This window comes from Tiliqua scincoides, chromosome 3, assembly GCF_035046505.1.
Source record: "Tiliqua scincoides isolate rTilSci1 chromosome 3, rTilSci1.hap2, whole genome shotgun sequence".
NCBI lineage: Eukaryota > Metazoa > Chordata > Lepidosauria > Squamata > Scincidae > Tiliqua > Tiliqua scincoides.
The window spans coordinates 146582242-146602424 of record NC_089823.1 but is presented as its reverse complement, the minus strand read 5'-3'; the positions used below and the strand labels follow the sequence as shown (position 1 = coordinate 146602424).

Here is a 20183-nt window from a genome sequence, read left to right as displayed (position 1 = left end):
ACTGCTAAAGTCTCCCTTCACACAAATGAACTGTCATCATAGTGCCTGATGGCTGGCACAAGAAGGATATCACATGTTACTCTGGGGAAAGGAACTTCACATACGTTTTTGGTAGATGTAAAAAATGTCAGTCTTCTTACTCACAGCTCCATGATTCTTATTCATATCTCTGTCAGTTCCACTGCCCTTGTATTATGAGGTTTATCAGTTCTTTTGACATCTGGCTTACAACGCATCTGGGTTCTTTGTTTCCCATTTTTCACTTGTTGCCCTTGGTTATTTTGAAATGGATATCTCAGGAAGTTTTGCACTAAAGAGGGGTGTAGCTGCAAGCATTAAATGTCATGAGTGATTTCACAGAATTCCTAAGCTACTCTGCAGCCAATACTTTTTTTTTTCCATTTTCCTTTAGAAAAGAGTGAGAATGGAAGCACATTTGCTATACCTCCCCATTTATTTCAGGTGCAAGATGAACTGGAAACAATAGCTAATCCCTAATTATTTGCATGGTGAATATCAATCTATGTTGAAAGCAGAAGCCTAGAACAAACTGAACATTTTGTGCCACTGGGAGAAAAAGAGAGTTGCACATAAGTTCTCAAGTGCATCATGAATTCCATTTTGCAGCACACAACAATATTTAAGACCCTACAGTCATTTCTGGAAAAGAGAACATTGGGGGGGGGGGATCTGTTACGTGAAAATCCCCTTCTTCCTTTTAGTTGTAATTTTCTCTCTCTATCTGGTTATGTTACTAAAACATCATGCAGGCCGCACATGTTTCCATAAACTCTGGTCAAGTCACAAGCTTATACAACCTCCACCTCTCTAGGAAGAAGTCTGGCATTGTAAATCATTGTTTGAGTGTCTCCTATTCATTGTATTGTTTTAACTCAATCACTGTTTAAGTACTCTATGCAAATTTCAACTGCCTTCCTGAGTCACTGTATTTACTGTATTGTGCAAGTTCCCCCAGCTAGGAAGACAGTCATTTGACCCTATTGAATTTTGCTGATAATCTTTTCAGTGTTTTACATATTCCAAGTACCCCATCTAGCTACCATCTAGCTCAGACAGTCAGAAAACCCCTTTTTAAGAGAGGGCTGCCACATGCTCACTCTCTCTGCCCCCCCCTCCAAGGACACAACACATCTGTGTTGTGTCAGAGGGTCCTCTACACAGGACTCTCCCCCCCCCAACTGCTCTACAGGACAGGTAACTATCTGGCACCTGAAACTCTTTCCTTCTTCCCCCCACTCTTTCTCCCCTTCTCTCCCCATCTTTAGTTAGCAACTGGGTTTGGCAGACCAGGGACCCCTAAAATCCTTCCCTGCAACCTTTCCCTTTTTCTAATTTTCTAATTTCCTCGGATGGATCAAATACTCTCCACACACAACCATCACGAAAGCTAGGTACACTAGATTCAAGTACTAGGACCAAGGAACATATAGCTATCATTGTTCCATTTGCATTATGTTTACCTTTGTGCTTTTGTAATAAAGCTATAATCTTTTATTAAAAGTTATCTTTCTCCCAGTCTCCTCCTTGAGCTAAAGGGAATTTCTCTGCATTATGCCATCTTGTTATCCAGCCTGCGATCCTGAGGTTCCAATAAGGGTAGTGTAATAATGCCCCCTAAACAAAACGGCCCTTTTGGTAACAGATCTCCCACTGAAATATCCCAGTACCCATGTGTGGTAAATAGAGCTGGCTGAAGACCTCGTGGCACCTGAAGAAGCACCCCTAAAGCAGCCTTCCCATTACTCTGCGGTGTGCCAACCACTGCTGCTTTTCTCCCAATCCCTGGATTAGAAGAGCAGAATGGAGAAGGACGATGGAAGACAAGTATAGATTAGAAGAGAGTGGTAGGCTAGATCACCTCCAACACTCTTGCTATCCTTGTGCATCTTCGCATCCATTCCATTCCTCTCTTCTTCCCCTAATCCAGGAAGCAGGGGGAGAAGCAGGCAGATAGAGAGAAATACTCCCTGCCAATCTACTGCCTTAGGTAATCACCTCAGTTGGCCCAAGAATGCGCTGGTATCGATAACATCTCCATAGAAGCTCTATAATTTTCCTGGTTTTGTTCCCTGTCTAAGCCTGCAAAGCAAGGGAATGGGGTGAAGATCTGAGCAGCTGGAAGGCTCACAATATATGGTTGCTGAATGACATTAGGTGTATTGGTTTGGTGGATCACCAGCTTCAAAGTCCCACTTTAGGAGCTGACTCACACATGCCTATTCACCTGTTGTTACTGCCATATTAAGTGATGACTTGTATGTTTGAGTGAGCCATCACAGACTTTTCATCACCACACAATAAAATCTTCATGCCACCTCAACCTCACCTCATATACACCTCTTAGTAGAGTCGGTTTGCATGTTCAGTTCTGAATTATCAAGTGTTCAGTACTGAAGTCATGGCAGGGATTGCCAGATGTGCATGTACAACGGGGCTCACATTGAGTATTCTTGTGTTTAAGAGTTCTCTACTGTCAAGAGCAAAGGTTCATTTTTTTCAATGTGTTTCACTGAACAGCACAAAACATTTTTCCAGACAGAAGAATTTATATACAATACTGAGATTGTATTACTTTCTTTCTGAGTGGTCCTTGGCTCGACTGCATGCCAACCTACAGAAAAATGTTTTCATTCTACCTGCTTGGTGGACTGTCTCTGCGATCTAGTTACTCTATGTTTATTTAAGACACAAGTGTTCAGACTTCAAATTATCTGCCCAGGGACAATAGAGATATAGTTACAAAGAGAGAGGAAGGGGAGAGAAGTTGAACAGGCTGAACAGGGAAGAACATATAATTGTAATGATGATGATGATTTGCAAATAACTACTCACCTGGTTGCCCAGAGTGAGTAATAGTTTCTTCCAGGTGATCACCCAGGTACACCTTCAAAAGTTTGTTCCTTTTAGGTAACAACTGACTCAGGGTCCAATCGTATCCAATTTTCTGGTGCCGGTGCAGCCGTGCCAATGGGGCATGCACTGCATCCTGTGGTGGGGAGGCAGTGACAAAGGCCTTCTCAAGGTATGGGAACATTTGTTCCCTTACCTCAGGGCTGCATTGCAGCTGCACCAGTGCTGGAAAGTTGGATATAATTGAACCTTAAAAGCCCAATCCTAAGGGCTCTTAACACCAGTGCTGAGTTCCAACACTGATGCTGGGTGTTGTAAACATGCCATAAAGCACATTTGCGGCACTCTCCATATAGGAAGTGCTGGCCCAGCGCCAGTTGGCACTGGGCCCAGCACCAGATGGACACCACCCAGAGCAAGGGAAAGCTCCAGATGGTGCTAAGGACCTTCGGGTGGGGGGAGGTGTTCTGTAGCGGAGAGAGGGCAGGGGAGGGCAAGGCGGGGGATGAACTTGGGCAGGAGGATTGGCGGAGCCCTGCTCTGCCATATCCTATCTTCTGGATTGGGCTGAAAGGTCCGACACAGAGGTTGTCAAGTTTGCGCCAGCAAAATAGCTCATGCAGACTTGAGAAGCCCCATTGTGGGGCTTGGGGCTTTCCTCAGGGAAAGGGGACAAAAATCCCCTTCTCTTGAGGAAACCTCCAGCATCCCTGGCAATGCCACTGGATACAGTGGTAGCCATTTTGGTGCATCTGGGGCCACCACCAAGTATAGGATTGGGCTGTAATACAGCTGTGGGTAGGTGAGTAAAAACATTTAATAACTTTTGTGCATGTATTTTATGGTACAGATAATTTATTTCAGCTGAAAAAAGCAACTCCCTTGCAAGTAGTTTTCATGTTTTGCAAAGAGGAAAAAAAACACAAGAGTGGGAACTTTGAATTTTTAGGGAGTGAAACTTGCTTGTAACAGAAGAAAGAAGCAGAAAGAACTGAGGTTCAAAAGCAAAGCTCCAGTGATTGCAGCAGGCTTTGGGGTGTGTGACTTTATCTATGTGATGTGCCAGGTTTCATCCTCACAGAGAGCAAACGTGGAGATGGAGGAAAGGCACAATGCCAGGCAGTGGAGGAAAAAAAAAACACAGCTACAGTTGACATCCATTTTGTTGTAGGAGGAATAAAAGACCTTTTCAGGCTTTTGTGTTATTTTTGGATGAAGCCAAGCGTGGGGGCTTGGGGAGTGCAAGGATGTGGTGGTGCACTTCAAACAGGAAGCAAACGATGTACTGAAAAGTCACATTTTAATTGTATAAATATGAAATAACATGAGCATAACAAAGGAACGCCATCGGCATCCAAGAGAAATAAAAAAGCAGGCTTCAGCTATGGAAAATCCCAAGATTGCTGACATAAAACCAGGTTCAGCTGAGCTTTAAGGATGTGCTTAAAAATTTAGTCATTTGAGGACTTGTTTACATAATCAAGACTCAAAACGTGGTTAAGAAGTATATGCCTTCTGCACAGGCAAGGAATTCCAAGGTGTTTCAGCCACATGTTGGCAATGCAGGAGTCATTCTCAGGTCACTGCATTTCTCTAGGGAATTTCTCCTGCCTCACAGATTGCAGTTCTGTGCTATAACGTTGTAAAAGTCTCTTGTTGTGGAATGAATGAAAGACAGGTCAAGAGCTCCTTATTGAGATGGTTGCCAACTCTCAGTTCACATCATCATTCAATTCACCTCTTGAATATGCAAGCAAATCAGAGGTTAAGAAGTTCTAGGGGTGCAATCCCTGGAAATCTGAATGTGTAAATAGTCACTGAATGGATGATCGTATCTGTATTTTATTTCCAGCACAAACGAAAGTTAATAGTTTTGTTTCTAGTAGGTTAGATTTGATGGTTCCCAAACACTTACTGGCAATCTCTTGCCCAGGTTTATCCAAAAAATTCTTGAAAATCTCTATACCAGTGGTTCTCACACATTTAGCACCAGGACCCATTTTTTAGAATGAGAACATATCAAGACCCACTGGAAATGATGTCATGACCGGAAGTTACATCATCAAGCAGGAAAAATTTTTAACAATATGAATGGTGACCCACCTGAAATTGGCTCGTGACCCACCTAGCGGGTCCCCAGCCACAGTTTGAGAAACACTGCTCTATAAGAACAGACTGCTCTGAGTGAACCCCCAACATTAGTTCACACAAGCATGTGTATCATTTTTGTGGTCCACTATCCAGTGGTAACTGGATTGAATGAAACAGGCATCACAGACCAAAAAATACTGACAGAACTTCCATATTATTTTGTATCACCTTATATAGAATTATTTGATGTAAAGAGAATGTGAAAGCCAGTCACGTTTCTGCTTGCTGAGCTCCACCCCTGCTGGTACATTTTTATTCACTGTGTTCCCTTCCTAAAAAATTTCCTTGATGTTATCTCACATGGCTCTGCCTTGCAGGAGAAACTAAACTGGATGCACAAAACCATGAAGATTCAGAAAATACATTTGATGGATTTAGAATCTCAAACTACAATTGAAAAACCCATCTTGGTGCTGTTACTCAGAACTAGCAGTCAACCTGACTGGCAGAAAATAAACCAGGTTTTAGTGATGTCTTGCATAAAGAAATGTCTGTTGTGAATGTCTCTCTCAGATTCTGGGACCTGACAGGTGAAATTTCATGGTGTGAAATTTAACCTATTTGAGTAAACAACCTGGAACTGTGTGTGTGCAAGATCCCTTCTCAGGACCAGAATGGAGGTCTGCACTATCCTGCAGACAATGGAAAATTTTTGGATTGGCAAAGCCTTGGATACCTATTGGAAGGCTGGTCTTCTCCCACTTCCTGTGAGTCAATGGGTAGTCTTCTGCCTGCTTCCCCTTTTCATAGTCAAAAGAGCAGTGTCGCTGCTTGCTGGGTTTCAACCTCTAGTTTCCCTAAATGCCAGTTCTAGACCGGGGACTTGGCTTTGGGTCCCTGGTCTAGAGAACATGTACTTCAGGTCTAGATCAGGTAAGACCAATCACAGCTTCAGCCTGAACCCAAGAATCTTGTCATAATTTCTACCCTTGCACCAAGCTGACAGCTGAAATTTTGATGCCGACTCCTACAAAGAAATTGATTCTGAGTACCAAAAAGGGTTTCCAGGCTTGTCCAATGCCAAACACTGAAGTCTTTTCACAGACACTCTGTGAACATTTTCGAACATCAGCACAACTCTGAAATTAGACCTCCTTTATGTAAACCAAAGAGACATGAGATTTACAGGAAACCAGCATTTGGTGAGGCATGCAAATATTTTGTGGAGCTGAACACATGAAGGACAACAGAAAACAAACAGCCCCGGTGACTATAAAGCCAAGTTATGTTGATTCAGTAGCTGAAAACCTGTCATGTTTGGGTCTGTTCACACAGTTTAATTTTTTACTTGTCCTCCAGGAAACTTAAACATAAAAGTTAAGTATCACCCTTCACAGTAAAGCTGGAAAGAAGAGCAAAAGAAAAATCTATACTGGAATGAGTTCAACGGGGAGGATGCTCTTAGACTGGTAATTTTCTGTAGACTTTTTTTCAGTATATTGCAACATATCATTACTCTGGTTTTATCCTTTTCCATTTGGCAAAGTCTGAGCCCGTTTTCCTCTTCATTCCTCCCAGAGCAAAAAAGCAAATGTGGCTCCATTTCATATAGTTTTAAACTCTGCCAACAGCAATAATAAATAACTGAAAAAAAACTTACAATTGGTTTAGCTTACCCAAAACTTAAAAAATATTAAAATGCACACAATAGGTCCAAAACCTTCAAAGGATAGTGCCAGGAAAACTGCATTTTTGGGCTCCTCCTGTAGTAAAATAGTCAGGATGATAAAAACTTCCACAAAGTAGGCTACAGAAAGGGAATGCTTTTAAATAAGTCTATCCCTTTTAAAACATAGTTAGAAATACAGATTCACTGTATCATCATCAACATCAACAACCCATCAATATAGATAGTGCTCGTCAGAGTAAAGATATGTTATCCTCCAGATCAACACTGCTGAAATTACAGTGCAATCCGATGCATATTTCCTCAGAAGTAAGTACTATTGAATTCAATGGGATTTATTCCCAGGTAACTTTGTATAGTATTACAGTAGCCTTACATTGTATTCTTCTCAGGAGAGGGACGTTAGAAAAAGAATCTTGTTGGGACCCACCAGAAGTTATGTCATAACCAGAAGTGACATCATTGAGCAGGGAAATTTTCAACAATCCTAGGCTGCAATCCTACCTACACTTACCCAGGAGTAAGTCCTATTTACTATCATTGTTAAAAGCATATACGTAGTAGTCTGTTAAAAGTACAGGTCTGTAACATTTCCCCAAATGCAGTCACATGCTATGGTAGCATCAAGTCTAATCTATTAAAAATAAATTTTGAAATGAATGGGGACCCACCTGAAATTGGTTCACGACCCATCTAGTGGGTCCCAACCCACAGTTTGAGAAACACTGCTCTAAGCTGTCCCACCTGCTGGGCCGAGCTTGGCTGTAACAGAGCCGCAGGAGGGTAAGAAAGAGAGAATACAGCTGTTTCATCTCCTTCAGTGGCAGGGTATTTAAAGGTGGAGATATCCTTTAAACAGTGGAGATCTCTCAGCTGCAGCCTGGCAATTCAAACTATGTAGCAAAAGACAGAGGTTCCTGCCCCTGTAAGCTTACAGTCTACATTTCAATTTGGGGGATGTTGTAGGTCTGTGGGAAGCAAGTCTTCCCCCAAGTAATTTGTCGTTGCATCTCTTATCAATTCAACTGAGTAAAGTAGAGTTCTTTCTACTGATGCGTTTTTTCTTGATGGCAGGGAAACCAATGGAAACACTGATTGTTTTTCCCCTTCAGATAGGACACACTATGAAATATAGTTCTATAATCAGGAAGACTACCCTTGAAGGTTTGAATCTATTGATATAGTATTAATTATGAGGGACTACATTTGCTGGGAGTTTTCTGGACAGTCTTGAGTGGCCCCTGCATTATCTTTGGTGTGGTGAGAAGATTGTGAGGAAGATCAAGATCCTCCATAAACATTCAGACACCACGTGAAAAGTTAGATTTCAAGAAAAAGTGTCCCTTTTGCATATGGATGGTAGTATGATAAATTCTTAAATAAATTGCTTGCAGGAACATGCAGAGCTGGTAATTTCCTCCCATCTTACTCCTTGTCTCCTAGCTTACTCTGATAGCATACAAGATTGTCTAAGCTACCCCTTGTGAACCTGAGACCACAGTTTGACATTATGTTCACAAGCCTCTGATATACACATTCCCTCTTGCCTCTACGCACCTTATTTCCTGGTTCCCAATAAACTATAGTTTGCTGTTTTGTCCAGAGCCTGGAGGTGGTCAGTTAGGGCAGAACTACAGTACATGATACACCTGCAATCTTGTGTTTTTAAAGATGAGTCTGCCAGTTAACACGAATTCAGAGTAAGGAGATATTTGTGGGCAGGGGAATGGATAAGAGAGGGACTGCTTAACCTCCCACCCCATACCTGCTAATTCTCTCCTTCACATATCTATCCAGACCAGTTTTCCTCATAGCTGGTTTATTCTAGTTTCGGAGCTTAGTTGGGGGAATAACAGTTAAAACTGACTAGAACCTAAATTTCATACATCTTGTCCGTATTTCTTTGTTTAATAATCTGGCAGTGGCTATTTATGATGCAAAGTTTATTTATTATACACTTTCCATTGTGAAGCACTCCAAATACTTGAAAACACCCCATATATATTGTTATAAGCTAGAAGCCCTCCAAGTCAGATATGGACATGTACAATGTCTTCCATTCCACCAATCCTCATTGGACTTTTTTCAGGGGTGTCTTCAATGGTTGGCCAGGTTGGACACTAGCTGATGGCCTAAGGTCATCAGAGGCCCACCAGGCCTAAACCCCAGTACCTGTGGCAGCAGTAGCACCCAATGCACTATCAAGAGGTACAACAGAAGGGCCAGTGCAGAGGTTTCCCCAGGATTCCCAGTTGCCTGATGCTGGATCTTGTGAATGTTCTGAGAATCTGACATTCTTTTTTTCCTTTTTTTAAATTAAAATTGTCCACATTCTTGCTTTGCACACATTCTGTTCAGTTCAATGAACTGAAATGAAATGAGTGCTTTTACACACAGTGTCCTCTGCAGAGGTCAGTATGGCCAAAGATAACACACTCTATTCTCCTCCCTAGGTCTTGCAAATGGTTAAGGTTGATAGAAAGCAGATTTAGAATTCAGAAAGTAGATTTTTAAGTAATGTTTTTTTTAAATGGACACATAATTAAATTCAACTAGTACTAAGGAAAAACTGAAGGATAAACCATTGCACAGTCAAGCACTTGGCTGCTTAACCATCATAAACCTTTAAGCCCTCCGGAATTAAGGCTTTATGAAAATACATTTGTATCTCTGTCAGATTTCATACTTAATGCTGGTAATCTAAGGTTCAAACCGCGTCCAAGTTTAGGAACCCACACACAGATCTTAGCAAACAGAGGGAATGGGAGGACTAGAAATAAATTATCAGATGGTCTCAGCAATTACAAATATGGTTAAATGTGTAGCAGAAGCAGGGACAACTCCCACCAAAATGGGCAGTGTGATCCCTCACCCCACCCTGAAATGCCTCCTCCCCACCCTCTCCACACACACTCTGACCCTTGTGCTGGCCGAGCTCAGCTGGTGCAGAGGATAGGTCTGGCCTCTATGGGCTGGTGATTTTACTTTCAGCTTCCCCCTTCCCACTGTTAGTTCTGACTTCTGCCTCTGATTCACGTGCCTATCTTTGACAAATAGTTTGGAGGATCCCAGGCTCTGAATTTTGGCAACAGCCCAGTGCTGACAAATGGAACATCATAGGTGGGCTGACATAAGTGGGCTGACTGATTCGTCATCCTGATTGTTAAAAATTAGGATGAACTGAGCCAAGTTGTCTAGCTCAACTCTGAAGAAAGATGTGTTGGGCCAAGGTCTGACTGGAAGTAAGAACTCAGTATTTTGGAAATAAATTGTTTTGGTGTATGTACTGGGAATTTTCTATTAAGGGGGAGATTGATGATTGCCAAATCTATCCTGCCTTAAGCCATTTCTGCCCAACGTTGCATATACGCAACAGGGATCAAATGTGTACACATGTGGGCTGTGCAGAAATGGGTTAATATGGATGATTACACCTGGCATTAAAATCTCCTCTTCTGCTATGTTTGTAGTTGTGCTTCCCTACACAGTGTAGAATAGAAATCACTCTACAATTTGTGAGGTTGGAGACATGTATGAAGACAGCAAGCACTGATTTAAGAGCATGTCCCTTTTCATGGCAGAAGGGCAGTGGGGAAAGGGGAAGAATTATTCAGCTAGGCCACCCTGTTTACTCCTGGCATTCTCAGAGTACAGCATATGCTTTTCATGCAGAACGTTCCAGATTCAATCCCTGGCATTCCCAGAGAAGAACTTCTTAATCTTGAAGAAAACCCAGTTTTAAGCGACAAGTGCCCTTCAGGGGAACTTGGAATACAAGTATGGTTAAGAGAAAATAACATACTACTTTAAATACATATTTTGAGCCTTCCAGACTCATGTTTCAGACAAAAATAGAATGAGAGAAGCAGAGGTCCAGGTCCAGACTGCATGTGTGAGAGGAGTGGGCTTTAATTGTTTACCCTGCCATAGTCCCCATTCACATTGCCCCCACCCAGCATGTTGTTTACTCCAGAAAAGCTCCAAAGCTGCCAATGGATACCCAAGGTAAACACACAATTGGTGGGAAGAGTAAAAGTCCCCTCTCCTCCTGTGTTGTAGTCTCCATGTGTTCTATTTTTGAGTTCAGAAACAAGCATGGAAACATCAAACAGCAAACTGTACAGTAAAGCATCAGCTGTATCGCCCCAAAGGTTCCTGGAGCTGGACTTTCAACAGAATAGGCTGGGCCCTGCTAGAACTTGTAGTGAGTGGAGAAAGTGGAGCTGGTCCAAGCTGCTTCCATGGAGGTGACTTACAGAGGGGTCAAATGTTATAGTGGTCAACCCACAAGTTCCTGGACTTGATAAGGTAAGGATCATGATGACAACTGTCCCTTGCGAGTGAGCAAAGAGACACTTAAGTGGGTCTCTCTTAAGGCCACCAGTCATCTCTTAGGCTTACAGTTCAGAAAACATTGCTGATTTTTCTTGGAGGTTTAATTGGGGGCAGCAGCAAGTTGCCCTTTCCTTTCTCCTAGCTTAACCCAGCCGTGGCTGCTTTGTGAGTCTCATTGGTTAGATCAGTGATTTTCAACCTTTTTTTCATCTCATGGCATACTGACAAAGCAATGAAATTGCCAGAGCACACCATCAGTCTTTTGACAATTGACAAGGCTGCTGGTGGGGGGTTGCTGGTGGGGGGTTGACAAGGCATGCTGCTGGGGGGGGGGGTTTCACCTATTAATAAATAAATAAATTCACCAAACTCTCATGGCACACTCGTGGCACACCAGTCTGCCATGGCACACTGGTTGAAAATTGTTGAGTTAGATGGTAGTTCACATGCACTAAGCACAAGGCTACTCTGGTAGGTTCCCTTGGGGGATGGGGATAAGAATAGGCCCTCCGTTTGGCTGTACTTGTCGTAAGAGGCGACTGAACAGCCACCGGGTAGATGGGACTCGTCAGCCTGGGAAGGCAGCTCATCTGAGAGAAGGAAAACTCTGATCCCAAACCTCCACCGCCTTGTGGCTACATCCAGTTATGGAAAAGGCTTCAGAAGTCAACCTCGAGGCAAAATCCGGAGCCGGAGTCCCTGAGGCAGTTCATGGCTGAACACAGTCACGTTCTGGCAACTCCTGCAACGCCACTGGAACCAACCGTATTGGCTTCTGCCTTTCCATTGGACCATTTCAGCGACGGGGATTTGCTGCATGGGAAACAGTCTGTCCTCCATATCTACTCTACCCAGGCTTCGCGCACTGGAGAGAACACTCTGTTCCAGAACACTATTCAGAGCATGATACCATAGTCTTCCGAGACTAAAGGATGCCAACTCTGGTAGGGAAGAGTAGAGGGGTCAGTTGGCACTCTCATTATTTTCACTGGGCAAAGCTAATCTGCCTTTGCTAGACCCTTGGCTGCCCTACCCTATTATTATTAAAAATATTAATATGCTATTTTTCAACAAAAAAAGTTCACAACACAGTTTAAAAAGAAAATCCAATAAATACAATCCTCATATAGCTTTCTTGAGTGTCTGAACATATAGCCCAGGTCACTGTTATCATATTAATAATATGGTGAACAAAAGTACATGGGAATACAGAAGGTTACTGTTGCTGGAGACCCACTTGGTTTCAGTTACAAAAAAAAGTACCCAACCCTGGTTGCAAGAGCAGAAACAGAAATAAAAGAATTGGATGTAATATAATGTGTATGGATTTCAGACAAGGATTTAATGTAGTGCCTCATGATATCCTAAGGGAAGCCATATATTAGGTTGGCTTGAAATGAAATGCAATCATGTAGTTCCAGCGCATCTTCCCTTCCCCCAACCATTTGAAGGAAGGTCATTGTAAACAAATAATTACAGATAACCCTCTTCTCATTCCTTATTTCTAAAATGTTTGTCCCTCATTTTCAGCCCACACAGATCTCAGTCAGTTCTTAAAATAAAATAAAGTGCAATCCTAACCCCTTATGTCAGTGCTTTCCAGCACTGGCCAATGGGACGTGTGCTGCATCCTGCAGTTGGGTGTCACTCACGGAGTCCTCCTCAAAGTAAGGGAATATTTGTTCCCTTGCCTCAGAGCTGCATTGCCCTTAGTGCTGGAAAGCACTGACATAAGGGGTTAGGATTGTGTCCTCAGGAAATGGCATTGTTCCTGTGCTATTGAATAAGCAAAGTATACAATTATTTGTTTGTTTGTTTGAAAAGAAATTATTTCCCACCTTTCCCATACTGAAGCAACTGCCCAAGGTGACTTAAAAAGTTCCACAATAAAACATACCATGTATAAAATAAATAAGTGTCAAAATACAACACCAAAACAAAATAAGCCACAGAATCATTGGGGGGGGGGGGAGCTGTTTGGTTCAGAGAGAGGCAGCCAAGCCACAGCACTATTACAGAGGCAGACATTAACCGATCCCTCAAACATCAGACAATTCAAATTGTTTAGTAGCAATCATGCTATAATCCAGAAGGAAATTGCAAGGGAAGATGAAGCTAGAACTAGTAAACTAGCACATCTGGGGTGAATTTTCTACAAGTAGCTGCACTTTAAGACTTACTTTAGATGTAATATTTTGCAGGGTGTGCAACACACGCTTCTTCTGTAACTCCTGCTTCTTTTTCTCCCTTCAAAGTTTGCCTGAAGAGAACAATTCTCTTGCGCTGCCCTGCTGAAGGCAGTGAAGTTATTATCAAATTAATAGCCTGTCCTTCTCTCGCTGTCTGTCCTGTTTATTAATAGTCTGTCCAATCTCTGCCCTTTAGGCTGTGGCATCAGCCTGGTTGTGGGCGATGACGACACAATGGTCTGTCTCTCTCCATCTCATAGGTAGCATCAGCGTCAGGTCACAATGGCCAGACTCTCCCCCCCCCCCCCCCGCATGCAGCATCAGCATGTCACAATGGCTAGTCTCTCCTGTGCCAGTCAGCAGCAGCAGCCTAAGATCACAATGTGAGTCTCTTCAGGCAAGGGGCAGCAGCCTGGAAGACACAGGTGGCATCAATCTGAGTTCACAGCAGTCAGCTTCTCTCTTCAGGCACAGCATGAGAGCACCACACCACCAGCCTTGCCTTTTCAAGCAGGCAGCATCAGCAGGAGGGCACAATGGTCAGTCTCTGTCCATGCATGCAGGTGGCATCTCCCTGAGTCCACAAAGGTCAGTTTCTTTTCTTCAAGCTGGCAGCTTCAGAATAAGGTGGGGATTCTTCATTCTTTCCCTTCCTTATTGGGCAGCAGCATGTAGACACCGTGTTCCTCGTGCTCCCTTAGAGACAAGCAGAAACAGAGTGTGAACACTACAGTATGTTTTTTCCCCTCTCTTTCTGAAATGGGTACCATTGTAAAGGCACAGAAGCAGCAGGCAAAGAAAGGGGAAATATTGGTTATCGGGGGTCCCAGTTAGTAGCGGGCTTCTACTTAACACAAATACTCCAGCATGATCAATAGAAGCAGAAATACTGGAGATGGACACAGTTTGAGAGACAAACTGTTAGCGGGCTTCAGGAAGGCAGAAGAAAAAGAGACACTGGCATGATACCCTGATGTGTGGCCCACAAGGTGAAGCAAGATCAGATGGCAGCAGGTAGAGTAGGATCGGTTGTCCGAACTAGAACAAAAAGGAAAATTATTTCCAACATGTTGGAACAGCAGGAAGTGCCGCGAGGAAAGCAAAATGAAAAGCAATTCCAAACATTTTTCATTTTCTTAGCCTTAAAAAATATTTTCATTTGAACTGAGTTCAGGAAAAAAGAAAGACCATTTAATATTCCCTTCAGAGGGTGAGTTTGCCTATGCAAATATTTAGCATCATTTATTTCGTATGAAACTCGGACATTTCTGTGATTTATGAATGCAAAAGCACAGAGATTTTGGTTCTTCAGTTACTTCCAGGGTAGTTTGGCTAATTTTTTTCAGCAGTTTTTCCAAGTCAGGAGGCAGAGAGGAGCCATGTTGCATCTCTCGTCTATTTTCCATGCACACAAACGCCTGCAGAATGTTGGGGAGGGTATTATAGTTCTACCATCCAATAAATGATCTTCAGTAATCTTTTACTACACCTGCTGTTCCCTCTTGGGTTGGCATTCTTGTGACATCACCAGCCCTGAACTGTGACTAGACAGTGCCTCAGAAATCTCAGCTTTGGGGATGCATCCAATCTGGCACCCAAATGGCTGCTGCTGCTACTTCTTTATTCCTTAGCTGGAGCTTGGACAGCAGGTTGTCCTCTCAACCAATATGCTGCTATAGGTGCTGCTGGGATCCATGTGTCATTGGTAACATGCTTCCAGTCTTTGCAATTGTTGGCGATGTTTCTAGCCTTGTCAATGGTCAATCGCTGGTTCCTTAGATCTTCCTCAATGTGTTTGATCCAGGTTTTCTTTGGTGCTGCCCACTGAACCTTTCATCGATTTCTATATCTATTTCTGGAAAGCTTTCATGGTTCAGATACAGACTTAGTCCGGTACTTGTTAGATGGGAGAAATGAGTGCCGCTCATCAAATGTAGCAAAATATATATTTAAGGCACTGTTAAGGCGTAAATTCCTCTGTATTTCTTCGCCTGATCAATGATTGGTGGCTACCCTGAATGTTTTAATTTTGTTTTCTTGTTGGATTGTTTATGCCAATAGAGGTGGAATGAAATGAAACCTTCCAGTAGAGAGGTTACTCATGTCAGAGGAGCTTGTGTGGCAACAGACTGGTGTTCATTCTGCAGATGTGGCCAAACCATTGTAGTCTGTGTTTTTTGGAGTTGTTCTTTGACTGATGGTTGATGATCATGCCATATCTGAATTGTCCTGTCTGGGAAATGAACCCAATGGCTAATCGATTTGACAGTGCTAGTGAAAATGGAACCCTCTCTCTCTCTCTCTTTGTCTCTCGGGAGGGAGGGAGGGAGGGAGGGAATCCTGCTCCCCTCAACCTCAGGACTTAGTTGTAAGGCCTTCACATATCCTGGACCTGGCTGAGCACTTCCTTGTAAGCAATTGGGAAAGCAAATGATTGCTTTGATTTTTGTAAATTTGTCAATAGTGCTAGCAAAACACAAACAGTTGATAGTAGGAGACATGGATAGTGGAAGGACAAGCACCAATGTCCCCCCCCCCATAAGACTCTACCCAAATGGCTGTGACCCCAGTTGATACCACCTTGTTCTGTCTGCTGGATGCAGTGGATGTTGTTTCCCTCACCACCACGCAGACTGATACGTCCCCCCTCACCAGAAGTGGAGGGCAGAGATGATGTGTCAGCCTGTGGTCTTTTCAAGGACAGACCAGTAAGCTGGCAGCTATGAAAACCTGTAAGTAGTGCCTCTCCTTTGGCCAGGCTATTCAGTTTTGGTCACATGTTGCTGCTGCTATTGATACAAATGGACACTGTGCTTTTCACAGTGCAACAGAAAAGTTGCTTTTCACATAGCAACAGAAAAGTTCAGTTCATGAGGTAGTCTTTATGAACCAGCACCAATGAATGTTTACCAAGTTAAGAGAGAAGGAACGTTTGAGAAAAAGAAAGTCCCACACGTTTTGCTTTTACTGAGCATATAGATAACTGTTTCCACTGCACTGCACTAAGAGGTTTTGTGGTAGTGGGGTGTGTGTGTTGCTGGAGCATGAATCCTCTGGCAATGGTTGGCTGAGTTACTTGTATGTCACAGAGGGACAGGGCGGGGGAAAGGGCCTTTGCTTGTCATTGGCTGAGCTGCTTTAGCTTATGCGTGGTGTGCAGGTTTGACTGACTTTTTCAGCTCCAAGAGAGGGACTGAGTAGGTAGGAAGGCCTAAGGAAAAAGGAGTAAATAAAACAGGGGACTGAAAAAGAAAACTGGGGCAGGAATGACAGTGGATCAAGTGGCAGAGGGGGGCCTAGGAAAGAGGAGTAAGCCAGGGGTATTAAAGAGGAGACAGCCAGGGGAAACAATCTTAAAGGAAATTAAATATGGGAGAGAAAAAGGGGCAGAAACAAAAAGTGCATGTGGACAAACCATACAAAAATGTGGGAGGCTAACAGCCTAATCTTGAGCTTCCTAGCACCTGGGGCTGCAGCGGTGCAGAAATGGCTACCCTGGCATCCCAAGGGGCTAGGAAGCACTGCTGGGATTACTTGGATCTCCCCGACCTGTGTTGGGTCTCCCGGGCCCAGAGGGGGTCAGGATATGGAAACAGAGCCAGCTGCCATCTTCTCCCCCTCTCGCCCTCTCCCCCCCCCCACGCCTTTCCCCTGCCCTGGAATGCCTCTTCCCACCCAGACTTGCCTTTCCACCGCCTGGTGCTCACCTGGAGCTCAGGGCAGTGTTGCAGCAGCCTCTGGCAGGCGCCAACCCAGCGCAAGCTTGTGCTGAGCCGGCTCTGGCGCTGGGCTGGCGCTAACAGCCGCAAGTGTGCCTTACAGCATGTTTGCAACAGTGTGCACCGACGGTGAGCCTGCACATGTTCTTCTGGATTGGGCCCTAAGCCTGCAATCTTACCCAGGAACTCAGTGGGACTTACTTCTGAGTAGACATGCCTAGGATTGCTCTGAATTTTAGAGCAATACAAGTCCAAATTACAAGTCTTTGTTTTCATCTGAAATAACCAGCCAGATCTTTGGCTGCAGGCCTCAAAAGCAATGTGTTATAAATAGGAGTTTATAGCACATGGCAATTTGCACCAAACTGTGTGCTCTCTTCTAAGTCTTGTTTCTTTCCTTACCCTGTGTACTAAAGCTCATCTGGATCCTTTCACTCATTGAGCTAATTGGCTTAGGCCTCCCTTCAGAGCAATGTGAGGTAAAAATGCACCCAATAGCCTTTCGCATTCTAAACTGCAGAGATTTTGCAGCTCAAGCTTCCTAGAAAGGCATCAAACTGAAAAGCTACAGGAGTTCCCAGCATGATCTACAAGAGCTTCAAATAGCTGGTGGCCTCAAGCCCCAAGTCAGCACATGAAGGCAAAGGAGATCTGAAGAAACAATGATAGCAAGTGGCAATGAGGACAGCTGGCTCTGTGGCCAAGAGGCACAACATCTGAAGAGGCTTGATCAGAACGACTGCTTTGAACTCCCAGCTGCCTATAGGACACAACAGAAACAAATACAGTGGAGATGATGACAGGAAGAGCTGAGGATGACAAGCAGCTAGCAATGTCATGACTGGTGAAGACTCAGGCTGATGGAGGATGATTGAAAAGAACCTTGGCAACGGGCATTCCAATTTTTGTGCTGACTTGAAAGATGGGGTTGTGTATAGTTCAAAACCCTTTGCAGGGAAGACGAGATGGCTAAAAGCCTGCAGCCAAGGAATTGGCTGGTCAGTGACATTCAGCATCTTGTGCTCTCATTGGCCCCAAAGCATTGCTAGATCACAATTCTATTGTGATGACAGAAGCCACACCTGGCAGAGTTGTCCCTCCTATACAATTCCTGCTCAGAATCTTGACCTGGCAAACTTATGTTCCACTGACTCCCACAGACCTCTTTTCCTCAGTGTTACTCCAACTGTCCCTTCCCTTGTGTTTCTGTAACTCATTTGATTGCCTGTTTGCCCCTTGCAACTGGACTGTCTCCCCCTTAAGCTCCCTACATTCTGACAAGCCCTCCTAATTACTTGTATAATAGTAACATGATTGGATTTCACCTCTTGCACAGGCTTTGAGAGGTTGTTGTGACCCCCCCAAACGAGGCTTCACAACCCCAGGTTGAAGAACACAGATATAGGATGAAATAATACCCAGCACTGTTTCTCTGACCAAATCAGCAGCTCCACTGGGTTGCTTTGAGGTTTTAAAAAAGTGCTGTTCACAAATCTCTTATATCATATCTGAGTGCCTCAGTCTGAGTATACATTTCATTGGCAGGGTGAAAAAAGAAGAATTTTCTTAAATTGTGAGAAGGCGAGATTCCATATATTTAGGCTTAATCTCTCTTTGAAATGTGAATGTAAGAAAGTCTTTATGCTCCAGCCTGGTCCAGCTTTATGCTCCAGCTTTATGCTCTCTTGGCCTTGTAGGGCCAGAGAATGTCTCCAGAAACCAGCTGCTCAAATCACTGCCTGGCTAAAGAAAAGGAGAGAAGTCATCTTTATTATTTATTATTAAGGAAAAACTTATAAATCACCTCACGCAAAAAGATTCTCAAAGCAGAGAATAAAATATAGAGCAGTAAATATAAATAAGAAGAACAAAACCATGTGATATAGTGGGAGGAAAATGACATAAAAAATCCAACAGGAAAAATTAAAATACCACAAATTGGCTATTCATTAGGGGGAGCAGAAGGCTGGAGTTAGAGCCCTGCTCCACACCAAACAGCAGATTGGCATAATTGCCTGGTATCTAAGAGGGCTCCCCATGTGCACAATTAGATCAGGGCCACAGGCTGCAATCACACATGCAGTAAGACTGCTTTTAAATCCCCATGTAGCTAGTAGGATTTAAACAACTTCACTGTGCTGAGGACACAATAGATGAGGCCTATTCATATGTTTCTGTTAATATTCTTACACATTAACTAGTCTTCAAACTGTTTTATTCATTTACATGCATTTTTAAATGGCCATCCATGAGTCAGGGCTTTGAAATGCCAATTATTTCAAAATAAGCAGGTTACCTAATGTGTTGTCAAATTCTTCTGTCACAATAGTCTATATCCCCTCGCTTGTTATCAGTACAAAGGCCACTGATTACATTGCTGCTACAGCGGGTGCCTGGAAAGGGAGGGTTTGATAAAGAAAGAATTTTACATGCGGTTCTTGAAAGCTCTTAGCAAAAGGCAAGCAATGAAAGCAAAGTAACCTATAACTGAGGCTGTAATTGAATTCTGTGATAATCAGCCATGCCCGCTACCTATTTAACAAGTTCAGATGTTTATTTCCTCCTTGGGTGTACTGTCGCTGAAGTGTTGTTTCTGAATTTGTACCTAGAATTGACACTTACCTGTAAGCCATATGTGGACCACTGAACAAGCAGTGTGGATGCCTTTAAGTGATGCATAGAAGTGGAGGAAAACAAGTTTAAAGTGTACTAGGTAGGTGATATAGCTGGTATAGTGTCAGCAAGTCCATTACTCATGTTACCCCCATTAAATAATAAATAAAAATCAAATAAAACAATTTTATATTTTCACAGATTTCAGGGGGTTTGTTTTTTACAAAAACATGCAGAAAGTGGTTGTGTTTTTATTTCGTTATCGCCGTTTTCTCCCACCTCTAGTATTTCCTGACACATTTTGAATATAATGCTCTCTCTCATAAAGCATAAACTCTAGTGACAGAGCAAATGCTTTGCACCCAGATGACCCTGGGTTCATTCTCTGCTTTAGGGGGTGCCATATTTTAGTTCCTTAAAGCCCAGCGGCCTGATTTGCATACTATGCAAATTCTTGCTGATGCAGATCAAGTATTAATTAATTAACTGCATGCAGTTAAACAAAGAAAATGTTGGGTCTCATTAAAAAAAGCCAGTTGTCCAGTGAGAATCAGATGTTTCTCTCTGTCTTTTTGACAGAAAATGAAGCATGTTAAATCCAGAGAGCAGATCTTTTTCTAACTGCAGCTGAAGATCCTACCAAAAGACGAACTTGCGTATTTATAGGACCCGCAAAAC

General features: G+C 43.2%; 1 protein-coding gene across 1 annotated transcript in view; it reads right to left on the bottom strand.

Annotated features, from left to right (window-relative positions):
• PHYHIPL (phytanoyl-CoA 2-hydroxylase interacting protein like) overlaps nt 1-13328 on the bottom strand; it is a 190167-nt gene extending 176839 nt beyond the window's left edge. The window contains exon 1 of the mRNA XM_066619165.1: nt 13165-13328. The gene's annotated coding sequence lies outside the window, so the exon portion shown is untranslated. The remainder of the gene's footprint in view (nt 1-13164) is intronic.
• Nucleotides 13329-20183: the final 6855 nt, after the last annotated feature.